Source organism: Equus przewalskii, chromosome 7, assembly GCF_037783145.1.
Source record: "Equus przewalskii isolate Varuska chromosome 7, EquPr2, whole genome shotgun sequence".
Classification (NCBI taxonomy): Eukaryota; Metazoa; Chordata; class Mammalia; order Perissodactyla; family Equidae; genus Equus; species Equus przewalskii.
Genome location: NC_091837.1, coordinates 43,631,352 through 43,643,702, shown reverse-complemented (window position 1 = coordinate 43,643,702; position 12,351 = coordinate 43,631,352).

Sequence of the window (12,351 nt, the reverse complement as noted above, 5' to 3'; positions counted from 1 at the left end):
ACTTTCACCCACAATCCATTGTCCAAAACTCAGTCATATGACCCAACTTAACTGTTAAAAAGGTTAGAAAATGTAGTCTCTCCATGATCTCAGGGAGAGTAAACAGTACAGTAAACTCAGAACAGCTCCTGTGCCAAAAGAGGACTAACAGAAATGTAAGTTTAAGCTTAGGGATGAAATTTTCATTACATTTATTTTCTGGGTACATAAGTTCTAAATTAGAACTCCAATTTTTTCACATGGAAAGTAGGGATAATCATATCTACATTATCTATTTTGCAAGGCTGTTATAATAAAATTAAATGATTATGTGGAAGAACTAAACTCTAACACAGTATACACAAAAACCATCTTTTTTACACTATATTTACTCTCGAAATATAAGTATGTGTAGAAGGGACTGCAATTATTTTCTATACTTGTGTGATATTAGCTTCCTGTGCAGTAAAACGAAAGTATCTGTATGCGTTTTTGTGTGTATGGTAGTTGATGATCTTTTCACAACTGAGAACAGAAAAGAGTCCTAGATAATTTCCTCTTCCACTTCATTTAGCCCAGGGCTTAGCAAACTTTTTTGTAACAGGCTACATAGCATGTATTTCCAGCTTTATGGACTACAAGGTCACTACAGATCACTACCACAACTACTAAACTCTGCCATTGTAGCAAGAAAGTAGCCATTAGCTATACAAATAGGTGTGGCTGTGTTCCAATAAAACTTTGTTTCTAAAATACAGGTGGCATGCTGAAGATCACTGATTTATCCAAAAGAGTTTTTCTGCATCCATAAAAAGGGACTTAGAGGGGCCGGTCCCATGGCCTAGTGGTTAAGTTCAGTGCACTCTGATTTGGTGGCCTGGCTTCGATTCCCAAGCACAGACCTACACCACTTGTCAGCTGCCATGCTGAGGCAGTGACCTACATACAGAACAGAGGAAGATTGGCACAGATGTTAGCTCAGAGCGAATCTTTCTTAGCAAAAGAATTAAAAACAACAAAGACTTAGATGTTAGACAGAATTTGATAGTATGCATGTGGCGCTCAAAGGCATTTTCTTAACCCATCAACACACTTGTTTTTAACCCCTAAAATAATCAATACCTATCAGTAGCATGGGGTGAGCAAAAAAAACTTTCTCTTATTCCAGGAAAGGCCATGGGATATGTGAATAAACTTACAGAGAGACTAATGGAATATGTTTAATAGGGAAATCTTCAAGGATGTTATTAAATAGTAAAGACTAAGTAGAGAGAAGATTCAACATCCATAAAACTTAAGCAATGAAGACTGAGAAATTGGAAATGTCAAGCCATTGAGTGAGGCTCAGGGAAATCGATCAATCAATCTGTCATGATCGAATTATCCATTCTCAATACTGGGGTTTTCAGTTGAGAAATCCTTCTGTACTACCAGCCTTTCTTGAATAAAGGAACACAGTAATTATAATAAGCCAATAAAGCAATACTATTTATTACTATTTGTAATTTCTCATGTTCAGGAATTATCAGACTTGTTGTCAATAGTCTCGTGTATATTTTTCTTCAGCCTGTAAAACACCCAACTGTCAAAATATTTATTTATGAAGGGACTTCATATCTACCATACCTGTTATTAACATTTTTCTTTCCACTTTCATATTTTATGCCACACATTTACGCAATCCTCTGTTGCTTCTAGAATGATATAGTAATTTTCAAAATAGTAAATTCTCTACCAGTTACAATATGTAAGATCATAAAACTTAACCTTGACAAAAAAGAAAAAAAATGGGTATTGCCATGAGATGCCTTTATTATCTTTACAACAGCTGCTAAAGGAATGTCTTGCTCCAAAGACAATGCTATTGGGCTGGGAAAAATTCTCTATAATTGCAATAGTGTGTGCTTGTACTTTCTGACTAACAGGTTAATACAATAGAGACTAATTATTCAGTTGGGTCAGAGGCTATTAACCATAAAAAGACAACTTGTGAGAGAGGAGGAACCTCTTTTCACCTCTCTGCCCATAGGTTGCTGAGTGATGTCAGCTCAATCACTCTGATTACATTAAGATAATTATATCTCAAAAGGCTTCATACCTCTTTAACATGGTCAATAATACAATTGGACATGGGACTGAAGCATTGTGTGTACATTTTCAGTTTCTCACCTTTGATTATTCTCTTCTTCACGCAGCTGTTTATTGATCTTTTTCTCAACCCCTTGTCAATTGGAGATCTGGAGTCTCACCTACTAATTGCATTTGCTGTGGTTCCAAAACAGACCCCTTCCAGTGAGTCACCTGCAAACTTTACTTAATGGGCATATTACAAATTTAGAAACCCCTTTATTCTCACCTTCATTTGCAACTTTCTTATGAAATTTAAGTAGGAAATTTTCCTATTACCCAATCTATAAAGACATGGCATGCTTAAATTTAATGTAAACCTATATTATTGTGGTCTTGCATTTGCTATATTTAATGCTATTGTAAATATGTTATGCAGAGATTTAAATCCAATTCCTTCACAAGCATTTATTAATTATTCACTTTGTGGAAAGCATTTTTCTAAGAACAATGGCAGATACAATGAGATGAACTAGAAGGAACTACTGTGATTGGAAAGAACTATACAATAACTCATGGATTATAAGGACTATAACTGAGTTTTAAAAAAATTCTGTGACAGTGCCAAAGAATGAAGATTAATGAATTAATTCAATTATTAATCTGGAAAATAATTAAAAATCAATACCCAGTGGAATATCTTCCCTAACAAATGCTCTTGTGACTCCTGTGATCTGACACTGCTGTTCTCATTATCCACTCAGTTATCCAGATCTGAAGCTGGCAGTTGCTTTATGCAATGTACAAGTCCAGGCCTTACAATGAGAAGACTTGGGCTCAACTGTGCCTTTCCAAATTACTAGCTGTGAGACTTTGGGCAAGTCTCATTTTCCTCATAAAAATGGGGAGTAATCATTCCTACTTCTCTCACTGACTTATGTTGAAGATCAAATAAGATAATATGAATGGATGTTTGTGTACCCACATAACTCTTAACAAATGTGAGGTGTTCCTTTTTATTTTCGTTACTACCCCCACATTCATACTTAGAGTATACAATCATTATTATTTTAATTCAGCCAATTTTTATAATTGAAGACCACAAACAATGGAGATGAATAAAGATCAGAGTTAGAATTAGTCCTTGAATCGTCTACGGACAAAATAGCCAAAGAACAAGATTTTACTGTCAAAATGGGAACAGAATGTGTGGAAGAGAGACAAGAGATCGTACTTGCTATTAAGACAGTCTTGCTTAGTATGTGGGAACAAGCATTGGTATTTAGGAAAGAGGGAGTATGTGGGCCCCTTCACTGATGTTTCAAGAATTTCAGCCAGGATTCTGTTCTATAAAACCTCTGAAAAGTTATATTATTAATGTAACTCTTACTTGAAAACTCAATTATGTCAAATGTTTCAATAATATTTTTACAGCAAGATTTGTCCCCCTATTATGGGACTCAGTCCAGGATCACTGAACTCATGTAGTTGTCTTGTCTCTTGAATATCCTCTATTTTACAATCATTTCTCAGCTTTTATCTTTTACAACATTAAAATTTTTAAAGAATATAGGATGGTTACTTATAAAATGCTCCTTAATTACAATTTGTCTGATATTTCTCTTGATGTGACATAATAAATGCCACAATTCCCAACTCCACAACAGGGTTGAATAAAGGATTTAAGAGAAGAAAGAATCAAAGAGTCATACAGAGAAATTTTCCAACTTTCCCTAGTGAGCTTTTTTCTTAATAGTCTCAAATTGGAAACAACAAAAATGCCCACTCATAGGAGAAAGGGTAAATAAATTGGGACATTTTCATACAATGGAATACTACACAGAAATGAAGAAAAATAAACTATGATACAAGCTACAAATATAAAAACATAAAGTTGGGTGAAAGAAGCCAAAGATAAAAAAGTACATAGTGTATTTCTCTATTCATATGTACTTCAAGAGCAGGCCAAACCAATCTATCATGGCAATGAAAAGAGTGGCTAATTCCACTGACCAGAAAAAAGGGGCACTAGGGGTCTTTCTTGGAGCCAGAAATGTTCTCTATCTTTACTTGTGGGGTATGGTCACAGTATAAAATTATGAAAAGTCATCAAGCTGTACACTTACAATTTGTGCATTTTTCTGTGTTAATTATAACAATCACACACATACATGTATGTATAACACATATTTATGCTTATATTTACTTAATAATTTCTCTTGCAATTGCCCTCAGTAACATCGAGAAATTGTGGGAGGACACAAGGGAGAAAAAAAATGCACAAATCAATATAATCTACTATGTTTGTCATTTTAAACTCTTGTGCTCTTCTACCTAGTATTGTACACAATGGCTCTTTAAAAAATGTAATACACACACACACACACACACCTTTATTATGTTTGATTGATATAAAACTGAGTAGCACATAATTTACAAATAATAATAAAATATACATTATTTATTGCAAATTTCATATAGTCACTTGATTTTCCCAAAATGTTTTCAATGATTTTTGTTGAAATATTATATCCATAACTAACCTATGGTTGCATGTGATGAATTAACATTGTTGCAACATAAATATCAATTGATAATTTTGTTTACATTAAATAGTAAGATGATCATGAAACAACAAAGACATATGTCAAAACTCCTTTCAAATATTGAAAGAATATTTCCTTAATTTCTGTGCTTTTCAGTGTAACAGCTACAGATACAACATATTTTTAAAGTTTAATTTGTTTCATTAACATTTCTCCATCACTTTATTAAGCTTAGGCAATAAAATTAGCAAATAAAATAGTGAAGTATAGACAAGAGAAATGAATAAATAAAAACAATATATCAAGCACTCGTTCATAGTGTTTACCTGTTTTCAATTTTTAAATCTTCCTAACAAGGCCAACTTCAAGCCACTACAGTGACGTCACTGAACATGCAGTTGAAGAGATGAGCAGTAGCAACACCTCATGTAGTGTAGTATTTCCACTGTACAGGTACAGTAAATGCAAATGACTCAAAAGCATACAGAGTAGTAAAATGCAGTCAAATAATTAGGAAGCTAAGAGTTGTGAGAAATTATTTTCTTTGTTTCCAGCATAGTTTATGTAACAGCAAGTTTATATACTTTAATTTTTAATATTGACTGTGTTTAGTGACTGCTTCTCAAAACTCCTGAAAAAGTAACAATCAGTTCTTGCAAGCCAGCTTGAGATGGCAACATTGCTTCCGTCAATATTCAGGTTTGATATACTACAGTAAAAAACTCCTCAAAACTTATAGCCAAAACCCCCACAGTTCTTTCAATAGAGCTTATTTTTCCCCTATGAAATATGATATTTTGTACCAGCACTTTTTGTGGCGGGATATACATTAATGCACTATCTCCTAATACACTAGTCTGCAAGCTCCTTGAAGATAGCTACTGTATCCCAGGAACTTGTATACCCTCAGAACATAGAATAGCAGTGGACACAAGTAGACAGTCAACAAGTATAGAAATACATTTCTTCCAAAGACATTAATGTTCCACTTTTAACTGATCTATTTGACCAATACCAAAATTATTAGTCATGATTATTGTCATTATAAAGAATAAAAATCCAATTCAAAAGAACCCAAGCAAAAATGATCATTTTTGGCACACATAATTGGCAAGGACATTGGGTGGCTCAACTCAAAATCAAAGAAAGAAATGTAGGAAAACCATGAACACAGGACCAAAGTTTCCAAAATTTTCTTGGTCCTTCTGCGATGTCTGCTTGTTTCATTATCATCAATGCGTCTGTAGAAAAAGATAATCTCTGGCATTGTACATATCAGATTTATTAATTCATTCAACAAATACTTATGATTATCTGCTATATGTTTGGTATTGTTCTTAACATTGTGAATAGCATTAAAGAAGACAGACACAATTCCTGTTCTGTCTACTCTCTAGTGACAAAGAGACCATTAAATAATTACAATACAATGGGAAACGCCTTATGGGAAGGGAAGTCTCAAGATCTGAGGACCACATAGGGAAAGCATCAAAATTAGCCTTAGGAAGTCAGAAAAGGATTCCAGGAGAAATAATGTCCAACCTGAGATCAGAAATATGATTAACAGTTAGCCAGGTCAATTAGTTAAAGACTAATTTCTTTATTGAATCCAATTTTTATGTCCTTCATTCAGAAATATATTGCCCATATTTTTAATGTGTCTGTGAAACTCCAAACAGTAAAGATTTAAGCCATAAATATGAATAAACCTAAAAATTTTTGGATTCATATTAGTAGGAAATCAAAGAACTGAATTCACCATTCTTGTCTAAGAAAAGGGAGAAATCTTTCAACTTATTTGCCACAATGAGAAGACATAATAAGAAGCACAGTGAAAAGGTCCAAGCAAGCACTCGATATTTCTCCTCCTCCTGAACATAAAATCAATTTAAAAGAGATTAAGTTGGTAATGATCAAACATAAATTAATTTAACAGGCTCATCCTATAAACCACGTTGTTGGGGAAAGCCTGATCAGCATTAAACTACTTCCCCCCAAATAAAATATCTTACATTTTTATTTTAAAACAATTGAAGGAAAGAACATTTCTGAGAATCTTAACCTGTGGGAAAGCATCTTTTATTTCCTTAGGAAGTACACCCATAGATTTTTGCTCTACTAAATTAAGTAATTCATTTATTCTCTTTTTACAGCATTCCCATCTTCTAGGTCATAAAGGGGTTGAAATGTGAGAGAAAACAATTCTCAGAGAGAGCCTTGGAATTTAATAAGCACTAGCTTATTCACTCCAGCTAAGCGAAGATTAGAAATTTGACAGAGTTCGTTCACGATGAGAATGAAAACTCTGCACAGAGAATGAAATTGATATTACAGCAGTTTCATCAAATCAAGTATACAACACTTGTATGAGAAAAGCAAAATCCCAACTACACTTTAACAAACTGAGCAAAGGAGATGGATATGTTGACACTGTGAAAACTGGTCATATTCCCTCCTAATTAATGATAGTGGATCAATCCCAAGTGCATTCATTCCATGATGAAGTTTGCTAGATTTGTGAACTGATGACAGAAATTGACTACTATATGTCAGGTATGGTGCTAGTTTAGTCATTAAAATAATTATGTGGGAAATATTATCCCCATTTTTACAATTAAGGTAATAGTGACAGAAACAGCTTGTTCTGTTTTAAAATAGTTAGTGTTTCTGATAGGATTCAATCATATTTCTAAATCCAAAGCTTTTTTCATTTTCCCTGAAATACAAGAATGGAAGAGATTAATGAATACATAATATTTTAAATAACAATATTTTTCTATGAAGCACCTCTTCCCAAAAGTATTTTTTGTGAATTACCTAAAGTAATATGTTTCTTTGTATTTTGGAATGTGGTGAGAGCTTCTTTGCTAACCCTCCTATGAATATCTAAATTATATGACTCTCACCATCACATTAAGCACATATATTAAATATATATATTCATATAGTGATATGAATCACTATATGACATATATGCATATTGCTAGTTAGTTCTATTGTAGAAAATGATAATTCCTGGGTCATCTCACTTTGAATGAGTTGCTCACCTCACAGTAACTATTAGCTAATATCCTATCCATATAAGGATGTGTTACTCTTCAGACATTTATAGATTGCCAGTGGCCTGAAACCCCACTAGTTGCAGTACTGTCCTTCCTCCCTCTGCAAATGCACAAGTGATCCATGTTCATTAGGACAGGTTGCAAACTCCTTTCTCACAGATACAGCTTTTGCTCTAGAAAAACTCACATGTAATTTTGGACCTTTGCAGAAAACTCCCTTCCATCCACACCTAAATTAATTTTTACTTCTCTGAACTTCTGGTAACCACAGGAGATTCACTTGTTACTGGCTGTCCAGCCTCATATCACAACCTTATAAACCACATTATCAAAATGTGGAAGCAGTTCATTTTATTTCCCTACAGCACTCATTCTCCACATTCTATATTTGCTTCTATCCCTCCCAGATGTCTCCACTCTCATACATTTCTTTTCACCCATAGTGTCATTTTAGTCTCCTTGGAGGCTCATTTCATTTCTTAGCCAGCTCTTTAGTGCTCTTCTTCTTGTTACCCTTCATGTTGATGTATTTTTTTAAAAGAAAGGGAGAAACACAGCAGTTTTTTCACACAGACACATCTAAGCACACAATATACACAAAAGATGATAGATGAACTTAACAGAAGAATAGAGATAACAAGAAAGGTACTGTGCACTTGAAGATAGAATAATAGAAACTATTCGATCTGAAGGACACAAAGAAAAAAGTTTCTTTTAAATAAAAAGAGTTTTGGGAACCTGTGTGACAATATCAAGTTGTCTACTGTATGTGCAGTTTAAGTCCCTGAAGGATATGAGAGAGAGATAATGATGTAGAAAAAATATTTAAAGTAGAATGGTCAAAATGTTTCCCTCAAGTATGAGGAAAAATATTAATTTTTAGAATCAAGAAAACTCAGTGAATTACAAGGAGAATAAATATAGAAAAAAGTTATGCATAGGCACATGGTAGTAAAACTCCTGGAAAACAAAGGTAAATAGAAAACCTTGAAAGCAGCCAGAGAAAAACAATTTGTTGTATACAGGGAAAGGATGATTCAAATGTACGATGACTTCTAATCAGAAACTATGAATTCCAGATGAAAATGGAATAATATCCATAAAGTACAAAAAGAATAAAACAAACAAACTTTAAACCCCAAACTGTGTACCCAATTAAAATATTATTTAAGAATGAAATCAAAATAAAGACATTTTCAAATAAAGGAATACTAAGAAAATTTGTACTAGTAGATCTGGATTAAAGGAAATACTAAAGGAAGTTCTTCAAGTTGAAGGAAAATTTCTTAGGAAACGCTAAATTTCCTGAAAATACATGACCCTGTTTAAAGAAAATATTATAAAGTTGCCTCTTGAGGCTTATAATACATATAAATGTAATACATATGACAACAATAATATAGTGGATAAGGCCAGTAAATGGATCAACATATTGCAAGGTTTCTTCATTTTATGTGAAGAGGTACAATAACAAGTATAACCAGACTGTAAAAAGTTATGACATATGTTTTGTATCCCCAGTGAAACCACTAAGTATCATGCACAAGGATATAGTTAAAATTCCGGTAGCTAAATTAAAATGTATATCTTTAAATAGTTCAAAGCATCTAGAAGATTTTAGAAAAGAAGATTCAGAGACACAAAAAGCAAAGGGGAAAACAGAAAGCAAGAAATAAAATGGTAGACCTAAATCCAAGCATTTCAATAGTTACATTGACTGGCAATGCACTAAGCAGTCAAAATAGCGGCAGAGATTTTTCAGAATGAAAAAAAGGGGAGCCAAACTCTATGCTATCTACAAGAGACATATTTTATTTATTTGTTTGTTTGTTTGTTTTTGGAAACATATTTTACACAGACAGTTTGAGAGTAAATGGATTGAATAAAAAATATACCATGCAAACAGCAAAAAAAGTAGTATTGACTACACTAATATCAGATAAAGTAGACTTTAAAACAAAAAATATTAAGAGACAAATGAGGGTATTTCATAAATAAAAATGGTCAGTTTATCAGTAAGATATAAAAATCATAAATATATATTTAAGGAAGGAACTGTGAAGATGTAAGATTTTATTCTATTTGAAAAGTAGTAAGTTAGCCTGTCACAGTTTCATCGACAATAGCAGAAAACACAAGCCTTTTGGTTCAGAGATAAATGATAGTTTATTACTCACAAGAGTAACAATAGCCAGAGTGACGTCTTGTGCTATTTCCTCAAGCTCCAGTTCCCACAAAATGATATGGTGAGAGCCAAGTGTTGCCCATGCTATGGGATGAATTTTAGGAGAGAAACTCCCAGATTAGGCAGCCCAGATATCTTATGCCTATTCTCCTCTCCAGAGAATGATATTATCTTTATTTCCATGTAATATAAGTAAGTCTGGTCCAGGGAAGAGAGGGAGACATCCTTATCTTTAGTATTTGGTAATATAAATAAATCTGCTCTAGAAAGCGAGATATATATATCTTTATCCCCTGGAATGTAAGAGAAATCACTATCTTTTCCAAATGCTGTCTGCTTACATCAGCATTCTTTTAAAGAGAGTCTAGAGCAAATTGAAATGAGAGAGACCAAGGAAGATTCGTCTCTCAACAACCCCACTCTTGGTTTCTACACTCTTAGCTTCTAGAAAATATTCCCATATGCATATTTCTCTGTTGGCCACTCTAATTAATCTGACTGACAAAGGCTGAGATTATATCCATTCAATTTGTGTCATGTAGGATTTAATTAAATCTTCTATCAATAGGATTCCAGGCAGCAGGATGTGGCCAACCTGCAGTATTGACTCCAGCCAGGGACCCCCAGGGTCCCAGTTCTCGACAGCTGAAGAGATGCAATAAATAATCAGGGTCTATCTTAGAAAGCCAGGTGCCTTCCTCCTTAAATTTCTCTAAAGTTCCTTTCTTTTGGCCAATGGCATTGACCCAATTGTAGTAGGATATATTACCAACTGCACAGACTCCTCATTGGCCCACAAGAGAAGTTTGGGGCAGTTCCGTCATCAATAGCAACTCTAGTCAGGGAGTTGAGGCCAGCCTGAATGCCTTCCAGGGACAAGATGCTGTCATTGACAAATTCCATACCACCTTTTTCTAATTAAATGACTCTCATTGTAGGTAAAACTAACCACAAGGTGTGTCTGAACAACCAATCCATTATCTCTCTAGGAAATCACCCAGGTAACCCAGGATTACTCATTTGTAGAGATCTGTGCAGTCATCTGAGGGCTACATGACTTCCTAGTGATGTTTCCCTAAACACTTGAAGATCTCTTATGAACATCCCTAAGGTACAAGTCACCACATTTTCAGAATGATGACAAGTTAATGCATGGCTTCCACACAAGAAATAAAACCCCAGGGGTGCACATGGTACCCCTAGAAATAAAGTGTAGTGTACAATATTTGGGGCTCCTAAGGGAGACTTCCATTCGTTCAGAGCCACAGGTTGACAGTGCTTCCTTCCCACATAGTCCACAACAGAGCCTTCCACATGTGCATTCAAGCACAAAGAGAGAAATCCAAATCAAAATTTAAATTCAAACATGGTAATGTTAGAGAAGAGATGATTGGCGGTGAGTATCAAGTACTATTTTTTTAAAATATGAGAGAAGTAAATAGAATGATATATTACAAAGTGTAAAAATAAATGTTATGCCAATAAGCCAAAATAATTATTTTAATTTGTTTTCAAAATTAAAGGTAAAATGAAAGGGAAAAAAAGCACCTTCAGTTTAATGCTAGTATTTGAATTACAGGCCTTTAATTCTATGTTGAATTTATGGAAATCTAGAAAGCGAGAGAAAAGGAACCTGGGAATAGAAAGAACTATATTAATTTTTTCCAAAAGTTAGTATTAAAAGTTAATATTTTAACTTTTATGTAACATACGACTATTGACAAAAACATAACAAATCCCACTGGCATTACAAAGTTGGACATGTTGGATTAATTTTGGAGAATTCTAAGCATGACTGAAAAAAACCTAAAATATGTAACAGTGGAATAAAAAAGAAAAACAATCTGCATATCCTCCAAATCACGTAGAAGATAAAACCTAATCTATACCACGGAAGCAAATATAGAAAGGGAACTGAAATGAATATAAAAGGAAAAAGGAGAAAAACTACAAGACACACTGTCAGAAGCCATAATAAGCACAATGCTTTGAAAAATAAGCACAATATTTTTTAAGTTTAAAGAGTTTTAGCTTGAATTCAAAACAATAATTCAATAAGTATAACAAAGAAATTAACAAAGAGAGTAAAATAAAATTATGAAAAAATAAAGAAAGAAACAATAAAAACTGTATTGGCAACATTGAGACCAGAATTTAACAAAAAACATCAGTAGAATAAGAGTAGCTATACTAACATTATAAACGTAAAAATTTGAAAACATAAGTTAATGGTGTAGAATAAGTAGATTTGTATTGAATTTTGAATGTTTTCCTCTTAAATGTCCTGAGAATATTTACTAAATATAATAGATCACAAAACATATTTAAATAACACTCAAGAAATTGTTTATTACTCAAGCTACATTTTCCTAAAAAAGAGATTTAAAATTAGTATTTTAAAATTCCATTTATATTTAATGTTAAATAGTTTCTTCATAATTTTTTAGGTCAAGGAGGATTTTAAGAATTCATTAAAAGAGCAATAATATCAGATCAAATTCTAGGATTAAGG